At 49.3% G+C, this 25,796-nt stretch overlaps 1 protein-coding gene across 3 annotated transcripts in view; it reads right to left on the bottom strand.

Annotated features, from left to right (window-relative positions):
* Positions 1 to 22,689, bottom strand: part of PPFIBP2 (PPFIA binding protein 2) — a 134,717-nt gene extending 112,028 nt beyond the window's left edge. For all 3 annotated transcript variants that reach the window (XM_045557425.1, XM_045557414.1, XM_045557415.1), the window contains exon 1: positions 22,519 to 22,689. The gene's annotated coding sequence lies outside the window, so the exon portion shown is untranslated. The remainder of the gene's footprint in view (positions 1 to 22,518) is intronic.
* Between the last annotated feature and the right edge of the window lie 3,107 nt (positions 22,690 to 25,796).

The raw sequence follows: 25,796 nt of genomic DNA, 5'->3' as shown, positions 1-25,796 counted from the left end.
AAGGCTCCCCGGGGCTTTCACAGCACTTCCCAGCTGCCTATCGCCAGGCAGCGAAGGGATGCCTGGAGCCGGAGGGGAAGTTAAGGACCGGTGGGTAGCGCGTGGAGTGTGGGCTCTGCAGTCACACCTGCGCTTGGATCCGAGTTCTCACCTTCATGAGCTGTGCCCCTGACAAGTTCCTCCACACCACTGAGCCTCACTTTACCTATTTATAAAATTCTAGTGAAAATACACACACAGTGGGATTGTAGGAATTCAAGACCGGATGGGAGTTCACAGCCACAGCAGTTATAATTGTCCCGGGCCACAGGCATTACCTTCCCTCAGGCCAGAGGGGCCAGACACAGCAAGACAGCAAAGAGGAGTCAAAGCAGGACAGAGGGACTCGGCTGCTGAGAAAGCTGCTATCGGAGTTGCGAATGCCTTCAGTGAGTATCTGAGTCCAGCGAAAGTGAAGAGGTGGAGCTTTCATTTCTATTGTCAATAAATAGCTTAAGTAGCCTAAGAAAAGCTGAAGAGGAGAAAATAAAGGCATGTCACTGAAGGTGAATAAGCATGTTTAACTGGTGCCTATCTAATCACGGTATCAGTAACTCCTAATAGCAAATGTTTGTTTAAAGCTTTACAGCATCAGTCAGTTAAGCTGAAGCTGGTGGGGGCTGAGATCCTTCACAATTGTGGAAAGGGCCCTAAGCCTCAGCGCAGGCTGGCAGTGCTGGGTGGCGGCAGGGGACTAATGCAATATTTCTTGCTTAGCGTCTTTTTCCCGCTATACCAGGTTAGTGAGTTGTATGCACTGGGCATTTCCAGCCACTCCCTGTTGGGTGAGTTCCAAGAGATCCCTAAAAACATTTGTGCTGGAGCCCAGCTCTACCGAACCCGCTGGGAGGATTCTTTTTGCTCTCTGGCCCTTCCATTTAAGACCCAGCCCAAGTGGCATCACATGTCCCTGCTCCACCACCAGCCTCCTTTGGCACAGCCAAGCCCAGATGCTTCCACTTAAGCACTTACCCAAAAAGCTCAAGCCCTTCTCACCAAACCACAGCGCTTTAAACAAGCCTCCGTGATCCCAAACAGCTTTTCCAGCAACATGTAATAACAGCAGGGCACGCAGTCACAAAGCTGCACGCCCTCCTCCAGAAAAGGCAAAGAACAGCGCCAGGCACTGAGCCCTCACCTACCGGCGCCACCAGGCCAGAGGCCCTCCCAGCCTCGCTGTCCCGCGGTGTCAGGAGTGGCATCCTCGCTCCTTCTGAGAAGGGCAAGCTTCTTAAGAGAAACACCACCCAAAGACAGGAGCATGAGGCGGGAGAGCCCAGCCCACAAGGAGGAGCGCGGGGTCTGGCCAGGAGATGGGTGAGCCTGAGGCTCTGGTGGCTCACAGCCACACGGCACATCTGACCTGGTTGACGAGCACGAGCACGGAGAAGCTGATGTTGAGCCTCCCTCAGTGTCTCTCCTCAATGTTTTCAAACGCTTGCTTCTCCTGTCTGTTCTCACCTCCTTTTCTGCTGGTGATGTTCTGCCCACGCCCCCTGCCCCAGCTGAGTTCTTTTCCCCAACTCAAGGGCTTTGTGGCGAAGAGGCCACAACAATCTCAGTGACCAAGGCCATGGGGCTTACCCCCTGGCCTACCGATGAACAGTTTGCAAAGATGTCAAAGGTCAGACAATGCAGGAACTCCAACAAGGAGAGGGGGCGGGAGGAGAGAGAAATGAGACAGGAATCTATGCCTTGGAAGGAGCAAGATGGGGCGCCAGACAGCGTCCAGGGAGCAGAGCATCACCAAGCCCAGTCAGTGCCCCCCTTCCCACTGTAAGGCAAGTACATCTGTCCTCACAGTGGGTCCTGCTGCTGCCACTTAGAGAACTTGGGATGGAAAATTCTTTCCCTTCTATCTGAGAGGCTCAAGAAGAGTGGGTCTGAGAAGTAAATGGAAATGAGAACGTACCCTTCGAGGCTGAGCCGTGAAGGACCAGGACCAGGACGAGGACCAGGCAACAAATAACTCGCATGCTCTATGATCCGGCTGCCTGCCCTCCAGCCACACGGCCGCTCACAAGACATCAAAGTGACGGCAAATTACTTTCTGCACGTGCAATATCCACCTGTCTGTGAAAGCTGCCTGCTCTGGAAGTTCACAGCGGGTTTCCAGTCTCCTATGAGATGCTGCAGCCCTTGTGAGAAGACTCTGTCCTCATTATCTCATGTAATCTTTGTGGCAGTCCCGTGAGGGATACATTACAATTATCAGCCCCTTTTTACAAAGATGTAGCTCTGTGGCCAGTGAGCTGGGAAAGAGTGGCAGCAAATGAAGCTGGGACCAGCCTGGGAAGGGTCCCTCCCCTCCTCTCACCCCCAGCACTTGGCTTCAACTCGTCAGGCCATGGGACCCACTGAGGGAGCTGCCCAGGAGCACCCGCTCATCCCAGCAGTCCTGTGGCAGGATGCAAAGCCCTGAGGGCAGCATCTTCCTCTGGGGGCTCACGGGCCTCTCTGGACTCCCCGTCCCCAGGTGCAACCAGGCTTTGGCAGCCTGTCCCCTCTGTCTGCAATGCGGGTCCCCAGCGTGTTACACCTCCCTCTTCCCACACTTGTCTTTGACTCCGTTTCCCTGCTCACTGTCCCCCTATTCTGGAAGGCGCAGAGGCCTCTCTCTCTCTGGCTCAGCTTGTCAGCGGTCATTGTGCAGTGTCCTCACCTGAAACTCTGCCTCGCTCTGGCCACCTCCCAGCTCACACTGAACCTGCTCCCCAGCCCCTCTGCCTTCCGCTCACGGCATACCCACTCACTCCCTCTGCCTGGGCAACCAAGTTCACCTGTGTCCTCTTCCTTCTGTTCCCACGATGCTAAAACAATACATAACACTCCATCACATGCTCGTGTGCCCAAGCTCTTTAATCTCATGTTACATTCCTGTCAGACTTCCTTTCAGCAAACTACCCTGCATCTTTCTTTAATGAGAAACGGAACCCCTTGATTCCCTTTCTCTCCATTTCCTACTCCCCTGTCCTGTGGAAGAGCTGCCCCTCCTCCCTTTGGCCCCTAGTCTCCTACCATTGCTGAGGTCCAATCTTTCAAATATGCCCCCTCGGAGCTCAATCTGCATGTCTCTCAGGCTTTCTAGTTCCTTCCTTTCAACCTACACAAATATGAAAGCTGCTGCTACTCTACAACACTGCCTTTGACTGTGCACCCCCGGCCATGATTCCACATTTGTCCTCTGCCTCAGAGCCCCACTGCCACCTTCATGCTCTCTGACGCCCACTGTGGGAGACGTCCACTGCCCACTGAGCTGCTTCTGGTCCCATTCCACCAGGGGGATCTTAGGGGAAGTATTAAAACCCCAAGGTGGAGTGAGACTGCCTGGGGGAGAGCCCAGATTCCAACACTCACTGTGTGTCATAGGGTAAGATGCTTAACCTTTGTGCCTCAGTTTCCTCACCTATAAGACAGGAATAATAGAAGAACCTACTTCAAAGGGTGGTTGTAAAGGTTAAATGAGTTAATAGAGTAAAAAATTAGACCAGTGATCGTCCAGCATCCTCTGGATGCTCTCCTTGGTATGCTGATACTGTCCTCTGGCACTTGGGATGAAGCACCCTCTGGGTTCCTCCTTGAACTTTCAGACTGCGTTCACCTGTGACACTTCCCCAGTCCTGTTCCCTTCCAGTGCCCCGGTCTCCATGGGTCTCTCTCTGCAGGGATGCTCTTCTCCGTCTCATCCTTCCCCCCTGCACGCAGGTATTCAGAACCCGGGCCCTGAAGAACCTGGCCTCTCCCACGGCAGTCCAAACTCATGAGCTGGCATCCAAATTGGAGTTGACTCCAAAGTGCCCTGGTCTCATCATGGTAATAATTATGGCTGCCATTTCCTAAGCACTTCTCTCCACTGAACTAAGCACTTATATGAATTTCACTATCTCAATATTTGTAACTATTATTATCCAGACTTTACAGATAAGGAAACAGAAGCGAGCAAAGGTTAAGTGACTTGGCCAAAGCACGCATCCAGGAAGCAACAGAAATAAGATTTGAATCCAAGCAATCTGACCCCAAGGTTACATTCCTAACCACTTTACAGCACGGCCTCACCGAGCCTGACTACCTCCTGAGAGTCTGATACTCCAGCCACAGGAAGGCATTCTCATGTCACTGTGCTTTTATCATGCTGTCCCCTCAACCTAAAGGCCCATTCCCAGTCTCTGCCCATCAAAACTAATTTTTCAACACCCAGCCAGTTCTATGTCCTCTATAGTAGCATACCCATCCCTAGCTGTCCAAATGAACCTCTGTAGAAACATGGGCTCACACCTTCCTTTAGTTTGTTTCCCATTGCCATGGGGATATCCAATGGGAGAACACTGGCATCTTCTCTTTCTAGACCTTCCTCCCCTGGAGGGTGGCTCAGTATCTGATTGGTGGAGAAGAAGAAGAAACTTAGCATGTGTAGCTAGGCCCCTCCTCCCCTTTCCCTAGAGCCACCTTGAAGAGGGAAGGGGCATGCCAAGGAGGACACCATCACTGGCCTGGAAGTCCCATCATGGTCTAGGGTGATGCGCTTATAATCTACATGGTGCCCTCTGTCTGGGAGCTTGGCTCCCCAGCAACCTGCAGATGATGCTGTAATTCACTTTCCCAGGTAGGGTAATGCCAGGAAGGCAGTCTGGGAAGGCAGGCATTTGTATCATGGCCACTGAACAATGCCTGCCAAAGTAAATTAAATTGTGGTCTGGTTTATAGACAAGCCTTGTCAGGTTGGTCAGTGTGAATGAAGCCCTGGGCAACACGCACCCTCCAATGAATGGATAATGAGGGTGCCTGGCCCACACACCACCCTCCCAGTGGCCCTTACCTCCATTCTCTCCCCTGTCTCCACCCCACCTGCCCCCATGGCAGACAGAGCCCTACCCCCTCACAGGCCCCTGCTGGCAATGTGCTTCCTCTGCCCCAGAACTCACCACCCTTCAAAGACAGTTACCCTAATGTTCCTTCTCACAACAAAGAACACACAATTTACCTCCAGGCAGGAACAAATGGACATAAAGTCATTTCACTGCTTCAACCTGATCACAGACTCAGAGAAATGCTTTGAACACAAACTCAGCATGAATATTTCCAAAGAGCTTCAAAAACTACCCCCTATAAAATAACACAGGCAAGAGGATCTTGTTGAAGCTGAGTGATGGTTAAGAGGATTCATTATACTGTTCCTTCTATTCTGTGTATGTTTGAATTCTTTTTATAATGAACGGTTAAAACAAAAAGCCAAACCACCACCTAAGGATCTGGACTTTCTGGGGCAGGGGACACAGGATTTCACCTCCCTTCCAGCAGAACTGAGGTTTGAACCTAAGTTCCTGATGATGTGTTTCGTGCTCTTTCTACAGTGCCATTCAGACTCCCTGAATAGGTCCTAACGTCCACCCAAACTCCTTACCTCTCACCTTACCTCTTAACTGATGGGGTCATCAATTCTCAGCTGGCCTGCAAAAGCTGCTGCCTCTGGGCTTTCTACCTACAGCTGACTCCCCTTCAATCTGTGTTTCCCGGTGCAGGCAGGACATGTTCCACAGAGCTCATGACATGCTCTCCAGCTCCCAAACTTTCCACAGCTTCCCACTGCTTTCAGCAGAAGTAGCCATATTATGAAGCTCAAAGTCCTGCATTACAGTCCACCCCCCAGCTGCACTTCTCACCATGTTCCAAGTTCCAGCCACAATGGACCACTTCTACCCCCAAACACAGAAATGCCCTGTCTCTGTTTTCTCTATTTCCTCTACTTGGGATGCCTTTCTTCATCTATACTTTTGAATCCCAGCCATGCTAAGGCCTTATCCAAATGACCACCGCCAGGAAGCCCTTCCTGATGCCCCATCCTGTAGGCACCAGATGCCTTCTCTCCACTGCTGTCATCCTTGTTACCCACCTTTACCATCATAGCTGTTTACATTATTTATGAAAATGATAATAATCTGTATTATTTCTCAGTGTGTCTGTCTCCTCTTCTAAGTTGAGCTGCTTGAGAGCAAGGAGTATGTTCTATTCACCTGTCTATCCTCACAGCCCAGCAAAGAGCCTGACACAGGTGGGCACGCAGTAAACATTTGCCGGCACAAAATGTTAAATGTGCATCTGAGTGGAGAGTGAAGGGAGAAGGAGCATGTGACCTTGGCTAGCATTCTGAAACAAGGGCTGTGGGTCATCCACGACAGCCTCTCCCATCTAACTTTCTCCATACCTGAGGCCCCTCTCTTTCTTGCAGCCTGATATTCAGAGGCGAAGGCAACTCTACCATAAGGAGAACTTGGCCATGCTTGGGCCTGGCATGAGCAAGAGACATAATTGATGGATACAATTATATTCCCAAAGGACCAACAAGAGAAAAGGATGTAACTTGTCCTAGCAGATGATAAAACCAGGCGTTTCTCCTCATTCCATCATTTTAGAATGCTAAGCAACAAGAAAAAAACACATCTAAGTTGGCAAGTCATCTCCGTTTATCTAGACTATTCAGGACCTTCTGCATAACTTTAGCCTACAGCCAACTACCTCCTACAAGCCTCCCTAGCTGCCCGCTTGGGGTGGGGAACAGGCCCCAGAATTTGGCAGGCTGTAGGTAAATACGAATTGAATTAATCAGTTTATTCTGTATTTTGAACCTTTATCTCAGCATTTGTTGAACACTTTAATTTTGATTCAATGCAGTGGTTTTCCTTTTGCATTAAAAGGAAAATTAAACCAGTGGGAGACAAAAGCCACTGGCCCGTGTGCTGTCAACAACAGCCTGGCTCCTGCCTCTGTCAGGAGGAGGGGGCTTCCCCTGCAGGCCTGGGCTGTGGGGTATCAGCAGCTCCGTCTTCACTGGAGGGCCGAGGGCCACATGGGAGCCAGATGAAGACACTGTACAGAACCCACTGCTGCCAGGGAGCCAGACTACAAATAAACCCCTCAGCCTGGAGCTTTTCTGGGCTGGGCCTTCAGACAAGGCCAGTAAGCTTCCTCCACTGGCTGGGCTGGGTCTACCTCCCTCTCCTGGTCCCAAGCTTGGCAGGACAAGCAGTGACAGCCTCTCCATCCCTAACCATGACACTGAGCCTTGTTTACTGAGGATTTTGGAAACACCCTGTTATGGGCTGAATTGTGACCCGCCCCCTAAATTCCTGTATTGAATTCCTAACTCCCTAAACCTCAGAATGTGGCCAAATGTGGAAATAGGGTCTTTAAAGAGGTAATTACATTAAAATGAGATCATACAGGTGGATCTAATCCAAAAGGACTGGTGTCCTTAGAAGAGATTAGGATGTGGACAGCTACCAAGGGAAGACCATGTGAAGACACAGGGAGAAGATGACCCATCTGCAAGCCAAGGAGAGCCCTCAGACCAACCAACCCTGCCAACACCCTGATCTTAGACTTCTGGCCTCTTCATAACTGTGAGAAAATAAATTTCTGTTGTGTAAGCCCCTGAGTCTGGTACTTTGTTATGGCAGTGAAGTAAACTCATACTCACCCTCGTCTGATCTTGGACACACAGCAGGGAGAGCCTGTGAGAAGAAGGCAGCCTCCTCTCCAGAGTTATTGGTCTCTGTTCTGACCCACTGGTGGTCCCCTTCCCTCAGTCCAAGGGAGACTTTGCTTTACATCCTCAGAACTTAAACAACATCCAGGTAAGGGCAGTTCCTAATATTCTTTTATCTATATTCTTTGTAAGTCAGCTCTGAGTTGAATCACACTTGGAAACCAAGACCATTTAGTAAGGCCAGATTTTAGGATGCTACAAGGAGGAAATTCGAAGACCCTATAGCCTGACCAGCTGCCAAGATGCACTCACGGGGCCAAAAGGCCTGGGCCCAGCCTTCTTCAACCCAATTTAACAGCTCCAGCATATGATGTGGGAGGAAGGGGCAGGCCAGTCCCCTAGCATCAAATTGCCGGTCACAAGACACTTGCCACTTGGATCACTTCCCTCAAGCTCATCCCACTAAGAGCTTTGAGGCCAAAGAGTGGTTCAGGGACTTTCCCAAGAAAAGTGATCCAGAAATCCCCCACTTGCCCACATGTTCCTGCAGCCCAAAGACAAGCTCACTGGAGCATTAACACTCTACTAGGTAACCCCCTCCCTGGAAGCTCAAGTGGTCCTGCTCCTGGAGGTCTGTCAGCTGAACCCCAGGTGAATGGGACTGTCTAAAAATCTCCTGCAACCTCTCTCCCATCTTTCTCACCTCTTCTTTTCAACAAAACAGGGTTTTTATTCCCACATAGAAGGTACCCAGACAGTTCCTCAGACTTGAGGAAGTGAAAGGTGTAGTGGTCTATGTGACTCAAAAGGGCCTCAGATGCCAGGTCCCGGTCCCCAGCCTTTTGAGGCCCCGCTCTGGCCAACTGAGTGGGGGCTCCTTTCCCTGAAGAAGGAGAGGAGCAGGATGCAGCAGCAGGAGTCCAAGCTTTGTCTTAGTCCTTCCATGTTGCTATAACAAAAGTACCATAAACTAGGTATGTAGCTTATAAACAACAGAAATGTATTTCTCACAGTTCTGGAGGCTGGGAAGCCTAAGATCAAGGCATCAGCACATTCAGTGTCTGGTGAGGGCCTGTTTCCTGGTTTACAGATGGTGTCTTCTAGCTGTGTCCTCGAGTGGTGGAAGGGACTAGCTAGCTCTCTGGGGCTAATATACAGCACCCCTAATACATAGCCCTTTTTTATTAAGGGCACCATTCTCAATCATGAGGGCTCCACCCTCATGACCGAATCACCTCCCAAAGGCCCCACCTTGTAATACCAACACTTTGGGGATTAGGATATCAACATATGAATTTTGGGGGAACATAAACACGCAGACAATAGCAAAATCAGACAGGCTTGGGTTTAAATCGTGGCCGTACTACTTATGAGGTGGGTTAGTTTTTTACCTTGGGTAATACACATTAACCTCTCAGGTTATTATATAATGGAGCTGATACCTGCCTCACCCAGGCCTGGCTAGAGGGTTAAGAAAGAAGACAGAATAAAGTACCCAGCTCAGTGCCTGGCCCAGTAAATATGCAACACTCTGCCTCTCCCCACTCAGAGAACATGTCCCTGACTGCACTATTCCAAAAGATGGATTTGGCCGAGACCCTTCATCAAGACCTCAATATTAGGATCAGGAGAGAAAACCTGTGATGTTGAATCCCTTTGAGAAGTCACCAAGTCTCTTGGAGCCACCCCTCAAAACAGGCAGACCCTGGGGGGTACAGTAGCCCAAACACAGCACACATGCTCCAGCTTTTCTCCCTCTCTCCTGCAGCACCTGACGGAAAGGGAGCAAGGCAGGGCCACAGGGCCTTCCAAAGCAGACCATTTCCTGTAGAGCACACGCCCACTCCTGCGCCTCTGGCACCTTCTCTGAAATTCCACCAGAGCCCCCAGGCAGCCTTACTTAGGGACAGTGAGCAGGCAGAGTTTATGACGCTCAGGGGCCATCTGGAGGCAGGCTCCTGACAGAAGTCACCACAGGGGAGATGGATTTGGGAGGCCCCAAAAGGCAGGCTAAAGCTGAGCTAGGCTCTGTGGGGGCGGGGAGGGTAAGGGCCAAGTCCCGCCCACATTCATGGATGGCTTCAGCCTTGGGGTCCCTGTTCCCATGCACTGGCCATCAAGAGAGCCCCAGAGAGGTATTGATTTGCCAGATTTCAAACTATACTACAAGGCTGTGGTTCTTAAAACTGCCTGGTATTGGCACAAGGGCAGGGACACAGACCAGTGGAACAGAACAGAAAATCCAAATATAAAACCATCCTCATATAGCCATCTAATCTTTGACAAAATAGACAAAAACATACTCTGGGGACAAGAATCCCTATTCAATAAATGGTGCTGGGAAAACTGGATAGCCACATGTAGAAGACTGAAACAGGACCCACAGATTTCACCTCTCACAAAAATCAAATCACAGTGGATAACAGATTTAAACCTTAAATGGGAAACGATTAGAATTCTAGAAGAAAATGTAGGAAAGACTCTTACAGACATTGGTCTAGGCAAAGAATTTATGAAGAAAACCCCTAAGGCAACCACAGCAACAACAAAAATAAATGAATGGGACCTGATTAAATTAAAAAGCTTCTGCACAGCCAAAGAAACAGTCACGAAAATAAACAGCCTACAGAATGGGAAAAAATTTTCGCATACTACACATCAGATAAAAGACTGATAACAAGAATCTATTTAGAACTCAGGAAAATCAGCAAGAAAAAAATCAAACAATCCTATCAAAAAGTGGGCAAATGACATGAATAGAAATTTTTCAAAAGAAGATATAAGAATGGCTAACAAACATATGAAAAAATGCTCAACATCCCTAATCATCAGGGAAATGCAAATCAAAACCACAATGAGATACCACTTAACTCCGGTGAGAATGGCCTTTATCAAAAAATCCCCAAACAACACATGTTGGAGTGGATGCGGAGAGACAGGAACACTCATACACTGCTGGTGGGACTGCAAACTAGTGCAACCCCTGTGGAAAGCATTATGGAGATACCTTAAACAGATTCAAGTAGACCTACCATTTGATCCAGCAATCCCATTATTGGGCATATACCCAGAAGAACAAAAGTCATTCTATAACAAAGACACCTGTACTCGAATGTTTATAGCAGCACAATTCACAATCGCAATGATGTGGAAACAACCCAAGTGCCCATCAATCCACAAATGGATTAGTAAACTGTGGTATATGTATACCATGGAGTACTACTCAGCTATAAGAAATAACGATGATACGACATCTCTTTGGTTCTCCTGGAGAGAGTTGGAACCCATTATATTAAGTGAAGTATCCAAAGAATGGAAAACCAAGCATCATATGTACTCACCAGAAAATTGGTTTCCCTGATCATCACCTAAATGCACATCGGGGAAGGATACCAATTGGATAACAGACTGAGACGGGAGGGGTGGGGCGGAATGGATGCATGCCTGCATGATGAGTGCGTTGCGCACCGTCTGGGGAATGGTCATGCTTGAAGGTGCTGACTTGGGGAGGTGGTGGGGGGAGGGGATGGAAGTATGACTGCATGGTGTATGCCAGGCGCACTGTCTGGAGAGTGGACGCGCCTGGGGCTCTGACTCAGGGGGATGGGTGGGACACGGACAATGTATGTAACCTGAGGTTTTGTACCCCCATGAAGAGCTGAAATAAAAATAAATAAATACATAATAATAATTAAAAAAAGAGAGCCCCAGAGATGGCTTTGAGTGAAGATGGCAGTGCTGTACTTGTGTCTGAGAGGCCCCACAACTGTTCTTAGTGGACACTATGCTCTTAGGGGACACCAACAGCCACACAGGCAATGACTCTGGAGCGCTTTAGGAAAGGTTTCCATACGTGATGTGTAACTGATGCAGGAGATGCGTTTCTCATGCAGCTGATATGATCCTTCTCATGAATCCCATTCCTCATTCAACTGTCACTTGGTTTATTTAAAATTCTCTTTTAAAAATAGAAATAACCACGACATTTGAGTGCTGGATTTGTGACACTGGAGCAGCCTTTAACAGCTTTCAAAGTGTTCCCTATTAAGTGGTAGGACGTGGAGGGAGAGCTTTCTCCCACACGAAGTCTCCTGCTGACATGAGCTCTGGAGTCACCCAGCCCACACACTACCTAACTTCTTTCCTTGAATATTTTTCAGTGGTTATTACTGCCTCCCAGGTGGTCTTTTCTACCTTTCTCTCTGGGCTGAGGAAAAGCCTCCCATTAGGAAGCCTGAAGGACCCCTGGTCCACCCTGAGGACAGAAGCAAGGTGTGGCCACAGGGTTGGCTCCAGGCTCTGAGCTCCAGGAGCCGAGCGGGACAGAGGGTTGGGCCCTGGGCAGACCTGCTCTGCAGTAAGGACTGGCTGCCTCTACAGGATACAGCATTAGAACGAACCCTGACTTGAGCAGGCAACCCCCACCAACACCCACCTGCCCAGAGCCTGAACATGCCATCTGTGGAAACAATGCTCTCCTTTCACGCAGGTGTCCCTGTGCCCACTCCACACCCCTGCACAGGCAGGCTCTCGGCAAACTCTCATTGAGCTGTATCACCCTCCTCCCACCCCCACAGCCCCACCTGGGGTGCTGCCCAGGTTTCTCTGACTCTCACACACCACATCCTTCCACCCCACTCCGGAGCACCACACTTGCTAACCATCCCTCGGGGTTGATACCCTGGGGTCCTAAACAGGTGAGGTTGGTTGTAGATAACTTGTTACTAGTGATGAAGTAGCTAAAGCCAAGAAGCTTTTTGTATAAATTAGAGAAGACTCATCTTGCCCCATTTTCTTGAGTGTTGAGTGAGAAAATAAAGGAATTCAGCCAATAATTCAGAAATTGCCTATAGCAGCCTGGGAGTAACCATTTCTATGATAAAGTGAAAACTATGTGACCTCCTACTACCTATTTTAGAGAAAAACTACCTAAATGTGTGTGTGTGTATGTATTTATCAGAGCCGAGGTGTGTTTTGTGACAACCTGGCCACATCCACCAAATGCTTCTCAAAGGTTAATGTGGTCTGTCACATGTCATCTGAACACCTTTCTGCCTCACGTGGTGAGAACAGGTCTTCACTGTAAATGAATAATCCGGACTCTAAACATAGTGGTAAAATAGAGTGAAAAAAACAAGAACAAGGTAGACGAGGCAAAAATCTTACTTCAGCTGCAGAACATCGAGGGAACCTTGGAAAGAAGGCCACATTCCTGGGATCCCATTTCCTCCTCTGCCCGCGCTCAGAAAGGCTGCTGTGAGATTTAAGCTGTGCTCCATGCCTGATGCACTATGGGTACTTAATACATCATCATTTCCAATCCCTGGTGCCCTATTTAATCTCATTTACTCCTCAGTTCTGGCCAAACCAAACCGCCAGCTGTTTTCCACAGGTGCCCTTAATTGGCATTGCCCGTGCCTTCCTTGGTGCCCTGCTGTTCCCTCTGCCAGGAATTCTCTTCTCCCCCGTATAAAGGGGTGTCTCCAGTCTCTGTCTTTCGTTCAAGACCCACCTCAAAAGCCACCTCCTCAGTAAGCAGGCACCCCAGCCTCTTCTGCCTCTGACTAGTCACTGTGCTTTCAGAGCCATTATTATTGCCTGTTTTGAGTAAGGGGTCCATTCCTTAAGTCCCACTCAGGCAGAGGACATGCCTTAGTTATCTTGTGTTCCCATCATTATCATTCTCAGCACAGAGCACAATTCAGAAGTTATTTATGCTCTACCTCTGTTCCTAAAAGATTAGGAGTTTCCCTAGATCCAATGGGCCAGTTCTGCCTTTAGGTTCCATGGCCTCCCTTCCTACCACCTTGCCGGGCTCCCTCCCTGCCACCCAGACCAAGATATTATGCCCCTCAGGCATCCACACTGCTTAACCGCAGCACCCCACCCAAAACCTCAGCCTACTGGAATGAGGCCGTGGTGCCCACATCACGTCCCCGCCCTCTCTCAGGGCTGGAACCTTGCTCTGTGGCCAGGCTGCAGACAGACTCCCCAGTGTCCCTGGATCATCCCTTCTACACCTGCCATACCCTGTCCTGTGCTGTGAGCCCAGTGCCTCAGACCACACACTTGATTCTCCAGGTCCCAGGACACTGGGTTCTCAAAACCTTCAAGGGTAGCCCATGAGTCTGAAAGAGCGTTCATGCCCTGGCCAGGTGGTTAGGCTGAGGCAGGCGTCAGCAGAGAATACACACAGTACAGTCACATCTTTGGGATCATGGTCTCAGACTTGCAGGCTTCGCAGGCTCTGAGGAAGTGCCCTTTCCTGTCACTAAGTGGGACGTTCAGCCTGTGGCTTGGGTAGAGAAGCTTCCACACAGCTTGAAGGCCAGCCTTCCCCAGCCTACCTCTGCTGCACGTCGTCTCAGCTCAGGAGCCACTACCAGATTTGGCATTCCAGACCCTTTCCCCTTATGAGTCTCAAATTCTTCTTTCACATTTTAACAATAGAAAGAGTCTAGCTCAGCTGGTTTCCTTATCATTTCTTGATCCCACTTTGCTCGCTCAGGCTTCTGTGCCTCTTATTCATGACACTTGTTTGACTGGGATCCCCACACAGCCTCCCCTTCTCAGCTCCTCAGGACCCAGCCCCAGCTGGTGAACCCACGAAGCTTTCTCTTTGCCGAAATCCTACAGCACTGAAGTTATACCTATAACCATTCCGCACACCCTCCTCCCCTGTTATTTTATAAACTCCTGTCTAGTCAATACTGCTTGGACAATACCCTCTTCAGGTAGACTCCAATATATGCTGTAAGACAGCTGTTTGGCCCCAGAGACAAGCTTGAGTTATCTGAGATTTCTTACATCATGTCAAACTAAAATCAGCCTCCTCTTTAATTCCTACTGCCATCACCACCATGGGCCCTCTGCTCTGCCCTCTGAGCAATGCAGAACATTTTGGCTCCCTCACCCACCTGAGAACAGCAGTCACATCCCTGTGTCTTCCTGTCTGTCCTCAGGTCCTTCCAAAGCTTGCAGAACAGGGACCCCTAGTTTTGCAGTATTTGGGGTCCCTCTTCTACCTGCCTCCAAAGTGTGGGGGCCAGGGCATCACCTCTAGGTGTGGCCGGTCTTGGCCAATGCAAGGAAAAGTTACCCTACCCAGCTCTAAACCCAGGAGTTCTATTAGTGCAGCCAACCTAAGCCAATTTATGTGAGCTTTTCCACATGGATGGGTAGGACACTCACACAATTGGCTGTCAGAGCCTAAGGGCAGGACTTTGTACTTAACCCTGCCACGTCTCATCCAGCGGGTTTGAGCTGGGCGCGCTCTGTTTGCTGCCCTTGTCCTGTCCTGTTCGTTGGTGACCAACCATCTGAAGCCAGGGTGTTGCCCACCGGGTCATGCACTTTGCCTCCCGAACTTTCTGCTGACCTCTAAACACTACTTTCCCCCTGAAATTTCAGGATAAACACTCTGGATGATGTAAATCTCTCCTCCTGACAAAGCCTTTCTCTTGGGCTTCCTGAGAAGAGAATAATAATGATAATAATACCATTTGTGGACTGCTTGTCACGTGCCAAGCACGGTAGTGAACATCGCATCATCTCACTTAATTCTCACAACCACCAAATTAAATTTGTTCCCATCTAACGGATGAGGAATTTAAAGCTCAAAGAGGCAAGGAAACTTGCTCAAAGTAGCTACAGCAAATCTGTGTAGCACTGAGATTTTTATGGAAGACTCTGATTCAAAGCTCACACTCTAGAGCTACCAGGGTCCCCAGGACCTAGGGTGGCCAAGTCCTCCTGAGGGAGAAAAACAGCTGCCTGCCAGGACTGTGGAATGGCGGGAAGGGTGGGGGAGTGGGGGTAGGAGCAGTTGTTTTCCTCATCCCCTGAAGCAGGACAATAATCCCTGCCTGGGGCATCGTGCCGCACCAGTGAGCCAGCACAGTGAAAACCTAGACAGACACACAGGCTGTTGTTATTGTTACCAGGTGAGCACGTTGCATGAAGAACCAGATGTCTTGGCTGGTCACAGGAAGAGCTTATGTAATTAAAACTTTTTCATGACATCCAGGCAAGGTCAGGTGTCAGAGCCAAGAACTATTCCTTTGCTTTGGTTAAATGTTGAATTAGAAGAATCTGCCTTCCCAACCCAAATCAACTCCTCCCCTCCCCTAATGCCAATCCACTTTCCCCACACCCCCTCCTCTTTCCTGTCCCCACTGCTCCTAGAATTTGGAATTTTGAGGGTTTTGTTTTGTTTTGTTTTGCGGGGGAAGGTTGCATTTTATTGTTTGGTTTTTTTTGAAACAGAGTCTTGCTCTGTTACTCTGGCTAGAGTGCTATGGCATCAGCCTAGCTCACAGCAACCTCAAACTCCTGGACTCAAGTGATCCTCCTGCCTCAGCCTCCCGAGTTGCTGAGACTTATGCCACCACGCCCAGCTATTCTTTTCTATTTTTAGTAGAGAGAGGGTCTTGCTGTTGCTCAGGCTGGTCTCCAACTCCTGACCTCAATCGATCCTCCTGCCTTCGAGATCGGAGTTTTGAACCCTGAGTTTGACACCACACATCCCAGTGTGCCTGGTATAGTCCTGTCATCTCAGGGTCCCATCTAGTTTAGGATTTATCTGCCACCTTTCACTCTTAAAAGCATCCAATTTGAACAATAAATTAGATCTAATACTCTGGAATGGTCAAAAGTCTCTTTACTTCTCTGGCACTCCCATAAAATGGGAATAGCACTACCCCCACCACATGAAACTTTTCTCTATCCTTCCCTCTGGAGGAAGCTTTCTGTGGAGCCAATCTACACCTCCACGGACTCTTCATGCAAAAACCTTTGCATTCAGGGGAAACAAGGCTCTTGTGTCGGAGGAAGGAAACTGTTGCCCCTGAAGAGAGAGGAGTTGCCACCTAATCAGGCAAGAAAGAGGTAACCTATTTTTGGTCTTTCTAAGCTTGAAATGTGGCTCTGCCCCTCCTTGTCCCCTTTGTCCCTACAATAGACCTCTTGGCTCCTACATTTCTCTCTCTCTCTCTCTCTCTCTCTCTCTCTCTCTCTCTCTCTCTCTCACACACACACACACACACACACACACACACACACACACACGTACAAACCAAGGAGGTCTTTTTGGCAGGGCTCTCTGGGCCTTTCTGCCAGGGGAAGGTTGAAGAAGTTTGCTAAGAAGACCACTTAGGATGCCCACTCCAGTCACAGGAGTGGCCCTCCAGGTCAGAGTGAGAGGCCCAGCTGCATGTGACCGGTACATTCCAACCACGCACACAGTCGCTGTGGAATTGTATCTTTACCCTGGTCAGGGCAGGAGTTCTGACTGTCCCCACTTAACTCCCTTTCACTACTCAACAAGCAGCAGCTATCCCTAGGCAGGCATTTCCCTAGAGAAATCCGGAGATTTGGATCACCTCCCTCCTTGTGTGGATCCTCATCCCCCGAAGGAAACAAATGTAGCCAAAGCAGAGCCACCTGGGAACACCACAGCAGCTGTGAGCCAGGGGATTGACAGGCCTTGTAGGAGCTTTTCCCCATAGCCTCACCCGGGCTAACAAATCTCTTCCTAGAGATTCATTATTGGGTCCTCCACCCACGTACTCCCTAACACATACACAACTCACATCTAAGTCTGCAATCTACGGCTGTCCCTGATACTTTACCATGGGTGAGCAAGGCTCATGCACACATTTTGGTTTTAGTAGAGGAAAAAAAACCATAAAGCAAAAATAAAACTCAGAACAAGATAAGGTAGAAACGGGCAAGACCCAGCTACAAAGCTCAAAAGAGCAAGAGAAGCTTGACAAATTTTCTCTCAAAGTTGACTCGCAGTATTCCTTGTGTCTTTGTTTTTATTCAGCAACTACCACATGCCAGGCAATCATCTAAATGTTTTGTGTGCATTAACCCAGCTCTGCCTTAGAAAATCAAAATGATCACTGTGCCAGGGAACATGGCAGATGCCAGACTCCATCCTGGGAGGCTGAGGAGCCTGGCTGGCCAGAGAGGTGTGAAAGGGAAGGATGAAGAAGAGAGGGCCACAGAGTCTGTCAACAGCAGTGCAGATTCTAGATAAGATCTGCTGACAGATGTGGCCCTCACCCAGCCACCTGGATCCTCGACCCTGGCCTACACAGGGCCCTGCTTGAAGGAGGTCCCCATGATCAGTTGCCTTCCCCAGCTAGCCGTTCCCTGTGTCCATCCCCACCCCATTGCTGTACGGGCAGCTTCTCATGAACTGTCTGGACGTGTCCCTAATGTTTGGGGGAAAAAATGGTGTTTCAGTCTTGGTATACAAACTTCCATGGAATTGATAAATTGATTGGTGATTACATTCCCAGAATAAAACAATTAATACACATGTACCCACACTGAGCATAACAAGAGTGTTGATACCCTAAGTCACTTCCTATCTCCCACCAGCTCCACATACAGCTAGGCCACAGGACAAAAACGAGGCCTCATGAGCCCTCAGGCCCCTGCTGGCATTAGCTACCAGCAAACATTTCCCCTCTGAATGTTTGACCTATAAGGCTCCAGACTTAGCTGTTTTGCAGACTGAATTCACCCCACACCTGGTCTCATTCCCATTTTTCATGGCCTAATGGAATCTCCGTCTGGACCTTCTGGCAGCTCTCCTCTGGCCAAACTCAGTGTGCTACAGAGGACAGAGCTCCAGGCCAGAAGGCCAGGATGAGTGGGTTCTGCCACCAAGATCCAGGTCACCTTGGGTAGGGTTCTTTGGGCTTCACTGTGTTCATGGGTAAACATATAGAGGGCATGCAAGAAACTACCCAACGCTCCCTTTTGATTCCAAAAAGAATCATTTCCCTTCCCCCTTCCAAGAAGCTCCTCCACACTCTCTGTGGTTAACAATTGCCCCATTCTTCCCCCAGCAAACTAGCACAAAATGTCAGTGTCCAGTTTGACTCTTTTCTCTCTCCCTCAAATCCAATCAGTCACCAAAGCCTGCGGGATTTCTTGTCACGCTCGCTCACCTCTATTCCCTCCTTTCCATCCCTATGCCATTGCCTTGATCCAGGTCCTAAGCTGCCTCAGTGGGTTATTCTAACAGGCTGTCCCTCCAACCTGCCCTTTCCAGCCCAGAATCCTCCTGAAAACACAGCTTTCACCATGTCTTTTCCATACTTGGGTATGGAATCTTCAATGTCATCAGAATAATATTTAAATTCCTTAACTCCAATTTTCAGGACCTTCCATGATCTCTCCGAAAGCCCATGACTCCAGCCTCACCTTTCCCAACGTTTCCACCCAACGCCATGACTCTAGCCATGTGGGCCCACTCTTTGTTGGGCCTGTCCTTCCTCCCAGTCTTTCAGCTTCCCTCATATCACACACAAAATAACCTGCCCTTCTTCACTGAGGCAAACATTGCAAAGCCAGCCAGCTCAGGCTCACCTCTACACAAACTTCCCCGGCATCTGCTAGGTATAGAGCCACACACAAGACCTGATGCAGCCCAAAAGCAGCTCAGGGACGGGTATGGACAGAGACATGCAAATAAAGTGACTAAATCGCAGAGATCTATATTTGATGTGATATGTACATAACAGAAAAGTAAAAATTACTTAGGGGTGAGGGGGTCTCAAGAGTTTGATATAAATCCTGAAGGATTAATAAAAGTTCATCCCTCTTGCAGAACAGGGACAAAAGGGGTTTTCAGAAAGAGGAAATAGTGTATGCAAAGGCAGAGAGGCACAAAAGAATAGAAATTCTTGAGTTCCTCAGTTTGGGGAATACCAGAGATGCAACTGGACAGCTAAATTAGGGCCAGCCTCTGCAGAGCCTTGAATGCCATACAAGGAACTTACACTTAATCCTATCAATAGGATATTGATCCTATCCCATCTGTGTCTAGGCCTCCCATCTACAGATGTGTTACACGGGCCAAGGTTACTATACAACATGGAATAGGATGATTAAAAACATCCTGCACAATGAGTGCTCAGCTCTCAGTGTGCATAAATGTGTATGTGTGAATGTGACAGAGAAAGAGAGAGGAAATTAAGAATTACCAAGGAGCACCAAACCAATGACCTTAAGGCCAACAGAAATCATAAATTTACTGAAGACAAAGCTCAGAGGCTTTGTGAAGATCTGGGCCTCAAGCTAAACAGACTGCCCTAGGACAACATCTTTTAGATTATTTACCAGATGTGTGAGAGATAAGAACGGACCTTGTGGAGATCCACAAAGTCAATCGAGACCAGGCTTTAAGAGTATGTAAGGGATGCAGGCCACCTTTCCTAGAGTTCGAGTGGATTCTGTGAAAACAGAGAACCAAAGAATGATGCTAGGAAACACATAGGCCAAGGGAAGTGGAACTCCCCAGAGAAAGAAGGAAGCAGGAAAGATAGTGACTCAGGAAAAAACAAAGCTGCCAAGAGTTTCAGCCTAGTTGTGCCCACACCAGGTGGTGTGACTGAGTGTCACATCTTGAAGGGGAGTGTATAATCTGTGAAACATAAGAAATGTTTAAACACCTCATCAGTCGTGTTTGTATTAGTTCTTCCTTCTCATATTTTGCGTTAGGAAATCCACCAGACAATTTTAAGCAGGAGAGCATCATGAACAGATTTGTACTTCAGAAAAAAAAATATGTATGTGTATATATATGTATATATATTGTGGCCAAGTAAAAAATGACCTTCAAATCTTACCCCAAACATTATAGTCTAAAGCACATCATTCCTCATGTCCAAAGCTGAATTCGCCCAGAATTGTTCCTCCCTCCTCACTTTTTATCCTGTCCAGTCTAGAGACTGGCACCTCCCACTCTCTAGTCCTCTGTCCTACAGATGGATTCTCTCTCTCCATGCTCTCCCACCTGAACCTTCCTCACCACGTTCTCAGGCCCCAAACAAGGCCTCATACCTTATCACTTACACCCTGAACTGGCCTTCCAGTCTTCTGACTGGCCTCACCACCCCCAATATCCTTTTCCCTTGGTCATTGCTGCCCACAGCCCTCCAGAGCAAAGCCAGTAGAGCAATCCCTACATGGCTGTCATCAGAATCACCTGGGGGAACTTGGAAAAAAGTTCCAGATCTACTTAATGTGAATGTTTTGCAAAGGTCCCCAGGCGATTCTGAGGCATTGCCAGGTTTGCAAACTACTACTCTAAATCCTCCCTGTAGATAGGGAAGAGATGACACCCTCCTGGGAACTTGTTAGAAATGCAGAATGTCAGGTCCCACCCCTGACTTAATCCAAATTAGCATTTGAACAAGATCCCAGGTGATACTCCAACTTGCTAATGTTTGAGAAGCCCTGCTCTAAATTGTTGTCAGACCATCCATTCCACAAATATTTACTGGATTTTCTCTGTATCAGGCTGGGAGTCAGAAAGGCCAAGGGCCAAAGTCTCTGACTTTGAGAAACTCACAGAAACATCAATCACTGCTTGAAACCTGTTATTGGCTCCCATGCCTTCAGACAAAGTCCAGACTTCTGCCCCTGGCCGTCATGGCCAGCTGGAACCATGCTCTATCCTTGTCACCCACTTTATTGTCTGCCACTTGCCAGAGGAGCCAAGCTGGACCACTGACCACGTCTCACAGCCAGTCCGTGCCTGCTTACCCACACAGCTCTCACAGCCCAGGCTGTGCTCTACCCTCCTCTGCCTGAAGAAACCCAGGACCTTTGAGGTCCATCACATACCTCACCCTTCTTGAAGTTATCCCAGATTCTCCCTGCTCAGATGAAAAACAGTAATTCCCACAACTTGGTTGCTACCACCTTCATGTCATTGATCTCATTCCACTTAGTCTTAAAGTCCAAACACATCTGCCTTTGCTATCTCAGTAAAGAAGCCATGACTTGTCTCCCCAGGAACACTAAGCTAATAACTGGTACATCATCAAATCGCAAAGTAATACTACTAATAATTAAAACATGTTAAATAAAATCGTGGATAAAGGCAATCTGTGAAAAACTCACCAATCTTCCGCATCTCCCACTTCAAAGTTATTCAAATATGAACTTAAGCAGAGTACAGATAGGCTGCCTCTCTTAAGCCCGAGAGGGAAATAATTTCTAAATCAGATAACATTTAGTGTTTTCTAGACACCAATAATAATCAAAGAATGAACATGCTGAAGATGAAGTATGCCTATGGCCAAAACTTCTGTAGTTGAGCATGTAACTTCACAAAATACACCACAAAATTTGGAGATGCTTCAGATTTGTATTATAATTAATTAAGGAATGGTTGAGGAAAGAGAGAAAGAGAAAGGCAGTAGTGCAAAATATGGAAAGGGAGACGGATCTATACCAAATATCCAGCTGCTCTAAAAGTAATCATAATTGGATTTGTTTTTTAAGAGGATTAAACACTGCCTAGAATGCCTGTTTTAATCCTACCCAAACTTTGGAAGTTCTGGTCTTTAAACATATCTTATTTTCATCTGAGGAAAAAACTGCCGGTCTGGAGTCAGACGTCATGAGGGGAGGAGGAACTCACTTTCAAATAGGACCATCCCCATCCTGCAGTCTACTGGGATGCAGTGGCTTGAGATTTTTGGAAAGCATGTTGCATTTTTGCTTTTACAGTATAGATCTGGTCTTAGCGGAGGCGCTGCATCTGGACACGCGCTCTGTTGAACAGAGATTCGCCTGGGGGAGCAGAACTAAAGCTTCCGTACCACCTTGGGCTCGCTAGTTTACGGAGCTGCCCCCGGGGCTGAGCAGAGCTCGGGCGCACCCGCACAGACCTCGGAGGTAACTGACCCCCTGCGCATCTCCGGGGCCACCCTGGCACCTGCAGGAGCGTCCACTGCCCGCGGACCCCAGGCAGGGTCGAGTGAAGACTCGAAGCAAATCCGCAGGAGTTACATCCTCCGTCCAGCCATCTGGCCAGAAAAGGGGAGAAGGGTCCCCGTCCTCACGCCTGGGACACGCTCCGGGACCGAAAGAAGCACTGAGCCCCTCGGCTGTGTGGTTCTTGGATCCGGCACTGGCCCTGTGTGGGATCCCGCGGCGAGCCCGGGGGCGTGGGGCAGCCCACTGACCTGGGTGCGGGGCAGCAGCTCCTCTCCGGGCGGCTCAGGTGTGCGGGCCGCTCCCGTGTCTCTCCCACCTTTGAACAGGAGAGCCGAGAGCCGACCGACAGGCCACCGGCCCACCGATCCACTGCGGGACCAACCAGCGGACCGACCGGCAGCGGCCGAGTCCGGCGCCCACGTGACGGGGGCGGGGACCCACAGGAGGCTCGTCCCGGAGCGCCCGTTCCCCCACCCCTGGGACCTTCCCCAGGGACCGCCCCACCCCCTCGGGCCCCGATGCAGACCGCTGGGACCCGGCCGCCACTGTTCCTGTTCCCCAGGGACCTGACTCGTCAACCCCGCCCCTTCAAACCTGCCTTCTTCTCCGCCCCCTGGGCCGCGCTCGGGTCCGGCCCAAGCCCCGCCTCCCTGGGCAGGCCACGCCCTCCCTGGAGCCCCGCCTCCTTCGTTTCACCTCCCCCTCCTCCTCCCCCTCCTCCTCCTCCTGCCCCCCGGCACCCTTCCGGCGCAGGGAGGTCCCTGAGTGGGTCCCAGCGCTGCTGCTCCCAGTCCCCGGGGCTGCTCCAGCCTTTCGGCGCCGTCCCCGTGCCACGGGACTGAAAGCGAGGAAGAAGGAAACTTGTGTCGAGAATTGCGAAGAGGGAGAGAAGCGTAGAAAACCCGTACTAGAGGCACGACCAGCGTAGCAAGCCTCTGGGCGTCCGGACTTCGCCGCCTGCGTGCGATCCATCGCAATTGAGGTTGGCCTGAGGACGGACCGACTCATCCTCGTCTCTGAGCCGCTCCCCCTACCCCGGTTGGAAAGCCCCGAGGCACCCTAGGTCCCGCCGCATTCGAACCCCGAGACCAGGGGTGGAGGTCCCTCTAGTGGTTGGCGCCAAACAAAGCCCTGGTGCCCGGTCTTGTGAACAGCTGAGGGCAAGAAGCATTTGCCTGTGCCCTGCACCAAGGTCCGGTCGGTACCTTAGGTCCAAGCAGAGCTTTGGCGGTGAGAGACCACAGGGCCCTGGAGATCTAGTCCAACACTCACCCCCTGTGTGTGGCCTGAATCCCCTTTAGTTGTACTGCTAGGTTGTGGCCCTGCCTGGGCCTCCAAGGACTGGATGCTCAGTTCAGCTGATTAAAATCCCTGTGGGCCTCAGATGGCAGCGACACCAGGGACTCTGGCACAGTCCCCAGCTCTGGCAGCAGTTGCCACAGCCTTGGCCTCCAGTTGGCTACAGGCTGGAGTGCTGACAAACTCCACAGGACACGTCTTTTTTCAAACCAAATTTACCCCTGTGGTCTGAAATTACTATGGGCCCGGAAGACTTTTACATGTGAGCAGAACTTAAGCCACCCTGACAAATATGAGACGTGTGGTCACTGCAGGAACCTGGCCAGCAGCAGAGGAAGGCTGGGGCCCACAAGAGTTGTGTTACAAGAGGACACTCTTCAGTTCTCTTTCACTTCCTTAAAATAGCCGCAGAGAGGTTTTTGTAGACTGAGGCTGCCACAGTTCATACGAGTTCATGGGTGTTGCCAATTCCCACATTTTATTGCCCCAGTGGACCCACTCTCCTTACCCCAGCCCCCAGAAAATTCTAGCCTGCTCTTAGAACTATGCAATTACTTTTTAAAATGTTATAAGCCACTGGCTGTCAAGCTTATTTGCACTTTGGAACCAAGTAGGGGAAAGGGTCTTAAAAAGTGCTGATGTCTGGGTCCCACCACCAGAGGGTCTGATTTAATGGTTTAGGGGTATGGCCTGGGCATTAGGACTCCTAAGACTCCCCAGGTGATTCTTAGGTGCAGCACAATTTAAGAACCATTGATGTAGGTCATGGAGATGTCAGTCTTCACTTAAATCCAGCAAGACCCCACAGCTGAAAAGTTTCACCTGAAAGAAGCCCAAGGAGGTGTTCCCAGGCCTGCTCTGCATACTGTCCTGCCCTGGCTCCCAGGAAGCAAAGTGGCACATAAACAGGGGATTCCTGGGGAAATGTCTTGACCTAAAAGAGTGATTCTAGCTGCAGGGATTTATGGTACCAGGGTGAATTGTTGGGGGCAGATGTGCTCTGCAGAATTGTCAAATCAAAGCATATCCCAGATGCAAGCCAGACAGCCCGTTACCTCTCCTCTGCCTCCAAAGGTCCTATGTGAGCAGAACCAACTCCTATTGATAATTGTACTTCATCCTCTGTGAGGCAGGACACATTCCTTGTATCTGTGATATAGGTAATGTTATATCCCTGTGGGGCAGGAGACAGGTCATGTCCCCAACCCCATGGACTGGGTAATATCACCACATTTATTAATTCATACCTGCCTCATTCCACAAAGGATTTGGGCTCTTTGTACTATTCTATTATAATTGGGTAATTATGCTGTATCCATGGGCTGGGTAAATCCATTTTGCCAGAGATCTACACAAATGCTACGGAAAAAAAAAAAAAAAATCTCTCTGTGCTGCCTATCCCATCCTGGGCTTGGCAAAGATGGGAAAACAGCTGCAAGCACACAAAGCAAACCCTCTCATGTGACCAACCTGGAAAGACAGAGGCCTCGGCACATGACACAGACTGGCACAACAGCCTGCACTTGTGACCCTGAACTGAGCTGAATTAGACAAACACGTGGGAAACACTGTGAAGCCCCTCTTAAGAAGCACACTGCCCTCTGTGCCACACAGCCCGCCTGCTGTGGCAGAGAGTTGCTTGCCTGCTGTCTGGCTTCTGTCCAGATTCCAGAATATTTACCAAGGGCTTCATTGTGTTGGGAATTGTTCACAGTAAACCCAACACAGGCAGCATTCCCTGAAGTCTTTTATGCTGAGGGTATATAGGCAAATATAACCTGCTGAGGGTATTTGCTTAGTGTCACTTTTATTGTATGTAAAGCAAGAAGACAGAAGCAGAGGACAGTAAGACAAGATGAGGCTAGAGGTGGGGTCCTCACCCTTAGGCTGGTTTTCTGAAGGAAATAGCTTTTGAAAGGCCTGTGGAAAGGTCTTGTGCAGACATGAAAACTGGCTACAGGGGCAGACAATTATTTAGGCTGAAATGATGAACACAGTGACTATAAACGACTAGTGAACAAGCATACATATTTGTTGCTTCCTTGGGCAATGGAAAAAGACTGTGGGATTTGTAGTATTTTGTAGCTCTTTCACTTTGTGGTTGTGTTACTTTGACACCTAAACTCTCCTCATTTCTAGAATGCCAGTGGTAAAGAGTTGTGCATATCTCACAAGGCTGAGATGAGAATTAAATGACAGGCAAACACTTTGTAACTGGAAACCGGTA

Source organism: Lemur catta, chromosome 7, assembly GCF_020740605.2.
Source record: "Lemur catta isolate mLemCat1 chromosome 7, mLemCat1.pri, whole genome shotgun sequence".
In the NCBI taxonomy this organism is placed as follows: domain Eukaryota; kingdom Metazoa; phylum Chordata; class Mammalia; order Primates; family Lemuridae; genus Lemur; species Lemur catta.
The sequence above is the reverse complement of the archived record's forward strand: the minus strand, read 5'-3'. Positions and strand labels throughout refer to the sequence as shown.